Consider the following 7,302-nt stretch of genomic DNA (forward strand, 5'->3'; position numbering starts at 1 on the left):
TGCCTGGCATACTGATCATAAAATGGGAACATGGTCCTCTGGTGATCAGCTGCGAACTCCCGGAACCCGAGCTCAAGTCTGCTCAACCTCTCATCAATGGACCCCTGATCCTCATGAACTACCGGGCCACTCTGGGGCCTCCCCGTGTCTCGACGCCCCCTCCTGAAGTAGGTGCGAGGCTCTGGCTGGTACTGATGGGGCTCTGGCTGAGGGTCAGGCTGAGGCTGGGGGTCAGGCTGAGGCTCTCGCTCAAATCCAACAAATAGATAATGAGCCTGACCGGGTCTGAAACTAGTGCGGCCCTGAGGGTCGGGCAAGGTGAAAAGCCTGTTTCCCTCGAACATCCAGTACATGGCTCCCGGCCTAAATAACCCATGCTCCCCCTGTAGCCTACGGAGTCCAGCAAAATAAGCCAAATCAAGCAAGTTGCTACCCAGAACTGGAATCTGGTTAGCCTTAGTAAAATTGGCCGTGGCCATGGCTATGTGGGTGATCAACCCACCAATGGTAATCTTGGTAGTATGTGTGGAGGTGGCTATGGAGTAAAATTGAGAGGCCATGTGATGTGCGAGGTTCATTTTGTAGCTCTCCTCTCCTTCGGAAACGTAGCCACCTAGGATCTCTAGCTCCGTACTCCTAATGTTCTGGGTCTCATCTCTACCAAAGATTGTAAATCCTAGGAACCTGTAGAAGACAATGGGTACCGGGTGTTGTATCTTGGAAGCATGCAAATGTTGCATACTCCCGGGATTATCATTGCCCGTAAGCTTTCCCCACATGGTACAGTTATTGTGAGTCTCCTTGGGTTTCCTACTATATGTGGTAGACAATCCAAAAATCCTACCAAAATCAGATAAGCTCATGGTGTAGGTTCGGTTCATGACACGAAATTGAACCGATGACACGGTTCGATAACCATCCCTACGAATATTAAAACTACTCAAAAATTCTAGAGTCAACCGCCTAAATGTGAGACGGAGCATACCATACATGCTACTCATACCAACACCAACAAAAACACGTTTTACATCACGCTCAATTCCCATTTCATGCAATGATTTTTGACATATAAAGCGAGTAGGGATTACCTCCCTCAATTTGAGGTGCATGAATCGTGCTCGTTGCTCCTCCATAATAAAGATGACATCCGGAAAATCCGTGTCGGGCTCGAATTGCGGTGGTGGAGGTGGTGGTGTCGGTTCCCGAGCTCGGCTTGTGGAAGCCTCATTTTGATTTCTTGGTACCCTCGTGCATTTTCTTTGTGGTGTATTTGCCATGGTTGAAAATTCTGATTTTTTTTTTTTTTTTTTTTGAGTTTTTGGTTTTTTTGGGTGTATTTGGGGATTTTGTGGGGATGAGTGAAAACTTAAATCGATTAGGTGTAGGTTGTAGAGGATGATGAGGGGATGATTTTGATGAAAATTTTGTTGAATTTGGTGGAGAATTGAGGAGATATGGTGGTTGGAAGTTTTTTTAGAGGTTGGGGTTTAATGGAGGAAGAGAGGGAGAGTTAGGTTGAAGATGAAGAAGAAGTGAAGAAAGAAAGAAGAAACCGTGTACTTGTCGCTGAAATCGCATCTCGCCCGATCGGGCGACATTCCGCCCGATCGGGCGGTTTGCGATCCTTTTCTTCTGATCCGTACGCGCCCGATCGGGCGCAGCTCGCCCGATCCGGATCGGGCGATTTGCGATTGCCTCTTTTCTTGACTTTTTCTGCCCAGAATTCCTCCTTGACTTTTCCACGAATTTTCCTCAACCGCCCGATCGGGCAAAATAATTTCGCCCGATCGGGCAATATAAAATCGCCCGATCGAGCATTCCACTCGCCAGTCCGCTGGATCGGGCATGCTGCGCCCGATCGGGCAGAAATAAGCTGCATGAAAATCATCAGTGCGCGCCCGATCGGGCGCACCTCGCCCGATCAGCATCGGGCGATTTGCAGCGTGCTTGGCCTTGAGCTTTATTTCACTTTCTCGAACTTGGGGCTTTAGGCCTGCACATTAAGAAACACCCAAACAGCGTAATGCCCTCTTCTCGCCTCACTAACACTAAAAACAGTACTTAAACACACGTAGGTAATGGAAAATACTAACTAAACACACAAAAATTAGAATCAACAATCAAACTTATACTACTAAGGCAATAAATGGATAATGAAATACTCATCCCCTATGAGATTGATGTAATGTCGCCATTACACAATCTCCGTTTATGCGCAGACAATGGACATGAAAGGGATGAGAGCCACGACAGCTCATCGAATGGGGGCACCAAAGATGGTGCCATCTGGTGTCACATCGATTACCTTGGATGAGCTGTGTGGTGCGGAAAGTGATAGATCACGACCCCGATCACGAATACGATGTCCACCGTTTACAAAACTTTCGGCCCTTTGGGTCGTGGCATCATCAATCCGTCCCTTCTTTCGAACCCATGCCGAAGAGTGCATACTCCGATCACCTCCACCTGCAAGATAATTTGAAACATGTGCATTTTCCGAGGAGTTATTAGAGTTAGTATGAGTCAATTCGGTATTAAAATAATCATTAGAAACATTGACTCCAAAACATGACTCTTCTACCATAGGGTTCTTAGCAACATGGGTTAAATTGAAAGTAACCTTATCATCCCCCACATTTAAGGTCAGCTTGCCATTTTTGACATCTATGATTGCCCCCGCAGTGTGTAAGAAAGGCCGACCTAAAATAATAGGAATTTGCCTATCCTCTTCCATGTCTAAAACAACAAAATCAACAGGAATAAAGAATTTACCTACTCTAACAGGCACATCTTCTAAGACACCTAGGGGGTATTTTACAGATCTATCGGCCATTTGCAGAGTTATGTTGGTAACTTTTAAATCACCCATGTTCAACTTAGTACATACAGACAGGGGCATGACACTAACACTGGCACCTAAATCACATAAGGCTTTGTCAATAAAAAGGTTGCCAATATTACACGGGATAGAGAAACTCCCGGGGTCCTTCAACTTGGGTGGAGACTTATTTTGTAGTAAGGCACTGCACTCCTCAGTAAATGCAACAGTCTCCACCTCACTAAATGCTCTCTTCCTAGTCAAGATGTCTTTCATATATTTAGCATATGCAGGTACTTGAGTAATTAATTCAGTGAAAGGGACTGTTACCTGCAGATTCTTTACCACTTCTAAGAACTTACCAAACTGCTTGTCTAGCTTGTTCTTTAGCTGACGATGAGGGAAGGGAAGTTTGATAGGTGGAACTTGTATCTCAACTTTCTTCTCAACCCCTGTGTCAGCTTCCTTATCCTTGACCACCTTCTCACTTTCTCCTGGCACAGCACCACTAACAGATACTTCAACCCCTTCCTCTATAGTCATAGGTGGCCCATCATATTCATATCCACTCCGCAGAGTGACAGCATTTACAGACTCTCTGGTCACAGGCTGTGAAGGGAGTTGACCTTTGGGTCTCTCTGCAAGAGCGGTAGCCATTTGTGCCAACTGTTTATCCATGATCTTGTTATGAGCAGTGAGGGCATCGATTTTGGCATCCTTTTCGCTTAGAGATCTCTGCAATTCCAACATCATATTCCTCATCTCTACAAGCATGGGATCAGGTTGTGTGGGTTGAGGTTGTGGTGGTAAGCCAGGTGATCCACTAGGTTGCGAGTTGTAGTTACTCCGCGGTTGGTAGGGTTGTTGTGGTGGTGGAGGGTGTTGAATCTGGTGGGGGTTCTGAACATTAGTACTCCTATATGATAATAGGGGGTTGTTTTTATACCCCTCATTGTATGAGTTGGAATACGGATTGTTCTGCTTGTAGGACTGGAATGCATTGCATTGTTCGATGGAGCTCCGGCATACCTGTGCATAATGGCCTTGCATCCCACAACTATTATAGACATTAGCAGATTGGGCACTCATTGCAGCGACACTAGCATGTTGGGTGGATTGGGAAGATGCGATCTGTATATTGTCGAGCTTGTGATGTAGGGCAGTTAGCTGAGCAGTAAGCTGTTCAATAGAATTCATCTCATGCTTAACACCTCGGTCGGCAAAACCTCTAGGATTCCCATATTGGGCACTATGGATGGCCATCTCCTCAATCACCTCCAAAGCTCTAGGCACCTCCAGTTGCATAAATCTCCCACTGGCAGCTGAATCCAAAAGACACCTAGACTCATTACCCAGACCATTGTAAAATTGCTGAACCAGGAACCAGTCATCCAAACCATGGTGTGGGCACTCTCTTTGCAAGTCCTTGAATCTCTCCCAGACTTCGAACAAACTCTCATCTACTTGTTGAGAGATACCTAATATCTGACCCCTCAGACGAGCTGTCTTCTCAGGTGGGAAATATTTAACATAGAATGCAAGGGCCAAAGAATTCCAATCGGTGATTTTCATAGCTGCGCGGTTGAGACTGTTAATCCATAGCTTGGCCTTCCCACTCAATGAAAATGGAAAGAGTATCTCCATAGTCTGCTCCGGTGTTAAATTTTTCTGCTTAATGGTGGCACAATACTGAATGAAAGACTGAATGTGGAGATTGGGATCTTCACCCTTTTCCCCACCGAATTGGTGTCTCTCGATCATGTTTATCAGTTGGGGTTCAATCTTGAAATTCTCGACCGCAATGGAAGGCATGATTGCCTTGGGAAGCATAGACAGACTTGGTTTAGAATAGTCTGTAAGCCTTGGCACAAGTGGGGGTGGTGGTGCTTGGTCATCCATCTCTGAATCTGTACGGAATAGATTGCTTATCAGATAGTGGGATTCAGAGTCAGAATAGTCTCTCAACTGTTCAACGAATCTACGCCGTCTACGAAAGGTCCGTTCAGGTTCAGGATCGAACGAAGTCAGATCGCCGGTATGGACAGTCCTGGGCATAAACAAGCAAGAACTAGAAAACAGTCGTGAGATCCGGTCTCAAGGAACGGGAGTCCCTTGAGAAGTGACAAACAATAATCTAGAAAAACAATTAATAACAGAAAATAAAACCGTTTCCCCGGCAACGGCGCCAAAATTTGACAGGCTAAATCGCACTCCTATCAAAGATAAACCTAACGTTCACCAACTAAAAATATAGCAAGGGAAGCAGGGATCGTATCCACAGGGAAACAATGTTCTTTCTACTATTAATTAACTAATCTAGACTACTGGTAACAAAGAATTGGATTGGTTTGTATATTAAGCTAAGGCAAATAATCAAACTGGAATATAACAATATTAAGGGAATCTAGGGCAGCGGTTCACCACAAATACAGACCGGGATTGGACAACGGACAATATCAATTAATTAACAATCATAACTAGGAAAACATGCATCTCTGGAATCTTATGAATTCCTTAGGATAGAACAACTAGCGGGCTCTCGCTACGTACTAGAAATAATTCCTATCTAATAGCCACAGACCAAAAACATCAGATTTATACCTCTCGGCGCATAATCTAAGGTTAATCAAACTCAAATCAAAATAGTCCGGCCGAACAGAATTGGCGGGCAATGATAATAAGCTATAGAAATTATAATCAATCAATCAAATAATCAAGTCCACATATAATCCCAATCATGCATTCATGGATCCCCTAAACCCTAGAAATTAAACTACTCACTCATGATAACTAATAACAAAGCGATTAACATAATGGAAAACATGATCAAAGCAATAAAATAAATTAAAGTAAGAAGCAATACCTAATTCTCCAACAATGGAAATTGAAAGCTTGTGTTTTTTATATAAATCGAACTAAGTGTTTGAATTAATGTAGAGAGGAAATAAAACTTAGAAAAATAAACTAAGGGTTTAGTGCTGGAAAATAAGATGTCCCTCAAAAATAAAAACAAGTTTGCTTATATAGTTTTGCCAAAATAAGGCCTAAAAACGGAATTAAAAACGCGAAAAACTGCTGGAGGTTGGCGTCGCCCGATCGGGCGACGCTTCGCCCGATCGGGCGAATCACTCGATAGTCGGCCCGATCGGGCCAAAACCCGCCCGATTGGGCGGATTGCGAAATCTCCACAAAGCTCCCAGATTGACCGCCCGATCCGGATCGGGCGAGCTGCGCCCGATCGGGCGCGCGTTGATGAACTTGGCTTGCTTATACTTCCGCCCGATGGTTGCATTTCGCCCTCAGCTTCCAGGGCGATTTGCAATCTTCAATGTATCTCGCCCGTATCACCAAGTCTAACTCCCGGGGCTCAACCATAAGCATCTAAGGCTCCCGAAAGTCGACGATGGAGGTCCCGAACTTCTCGGACTCATATAGTGGCCTTGATCAACAATGAAACGGGTCTAAAACGAACAATTTCTCATAATCAAACCTGAAACTCAAGGCACACTCAATAACACACATTAGTACTAGAAACGGCTCCTAAGAGCACGTTTGATACATAAAAGTACTAAGGGACGGGGGTAAAAACTCTATATAAAACGCATATATCAGTGCCTTCCCTAGCTGCTCCCGAACCGAACAAGAACAAGTAAAGGACTCCAAGTGTCGTCCCTCCGTAGCAAGTCCACAACACGTCCGGATCCGCCTTAGATTCAACCGACTAGAATATTCTCTAAGGTTTTATGTGCACTCGGAAAAATCACAAATGTGATAGCCAAATCTTAAATTCTCCCTTGAATATAATGTATTCAATGTAATGTATAAATTGTGATCATGAACCACATATTTATAGGGAGGGAAATAGAGAATTGTAATCCTACTTGGAATCAAATAACTAAACCTATTAGGATTTTAGTTACCTATTTCCATTCGAATTCTAGGATTAGGAAAACAATCTTACTTACGGCCCAAGTAACTTGGTGCCTAAGTAAAGCGTGTGGGGCATCAGGCCTTGGCGCGCAAGGCTTGCTTGCCGCCCACGATGCCTTGCATGCCCATGGAGCTAGCTTTGGCGCGCACTGTAGGCCCACGGCTGTGGATGTGTGTGATCTCCGCCCATGTTGCCTTGCAGGCCAAGCTGTGGGTGCTGGCACATAGCTGCTGCTCCGCGCGCACAGGCCTGCTAGGCGCTGGGCCTTGCGTCTAGCAGGCTTGCTCGTCGAGCAATCGCTCGTCGTGCCTCAGATTCGTTTCCGATTCCGGAATTTATTTCCGATTCGAACAATATTTACGTTTCCGTTAATATTTCAGAATCGGATAATATTTTCCGATTCGGACAATATTTCCGATTCCGACAATATTTCCGATTCTGGCAATATTTTCCTAAACGAACCATATTTCCGTTTCCGGCAATATCTTCGACTTGGATAATATTTATGTTTCCGTCATGAACTATATTTCCGTTCTCGGTAATATCTTCATTT

The 7,302-nt window shown here is 44.6% G+C and overlaps 1 non-coding gene across 1 annotated transcript; it reads left to right on the forward strand.

Annotated features, from left to right (window-relative positions):
• The first annotated feature begins 4,211 nt into the window (after positions 1-4,211).
• On the forward strand, positions 4,212-4,318 carry LOC130460221 (small nucleolar RNA R71). The gene has a single exon (XR_008920158.1). It is a non-coding gene; the product is annotated as a small nucleolar RNA R71 (small nucleolar RNA).
• The last annotated feature ends 2,984 nt before the right edge of the window (positions 4,319-7,302 follow it).

This window comes from Spinacia oleracea, chromosome 4 (genome assembly GCF_020520425.1).
Source record: "Spinacia oleracea cultivar Varoflay chromosome 4, BTI_SOV_V1, whole genome shotgun sequence".
Lineage (NCBI taxonomy): Eukaryota > Viridiplantae > Streptophyta > Magnoliopsida > Caryophyllales > Amaranthaceae > Spinacia > Spinacia oleracea.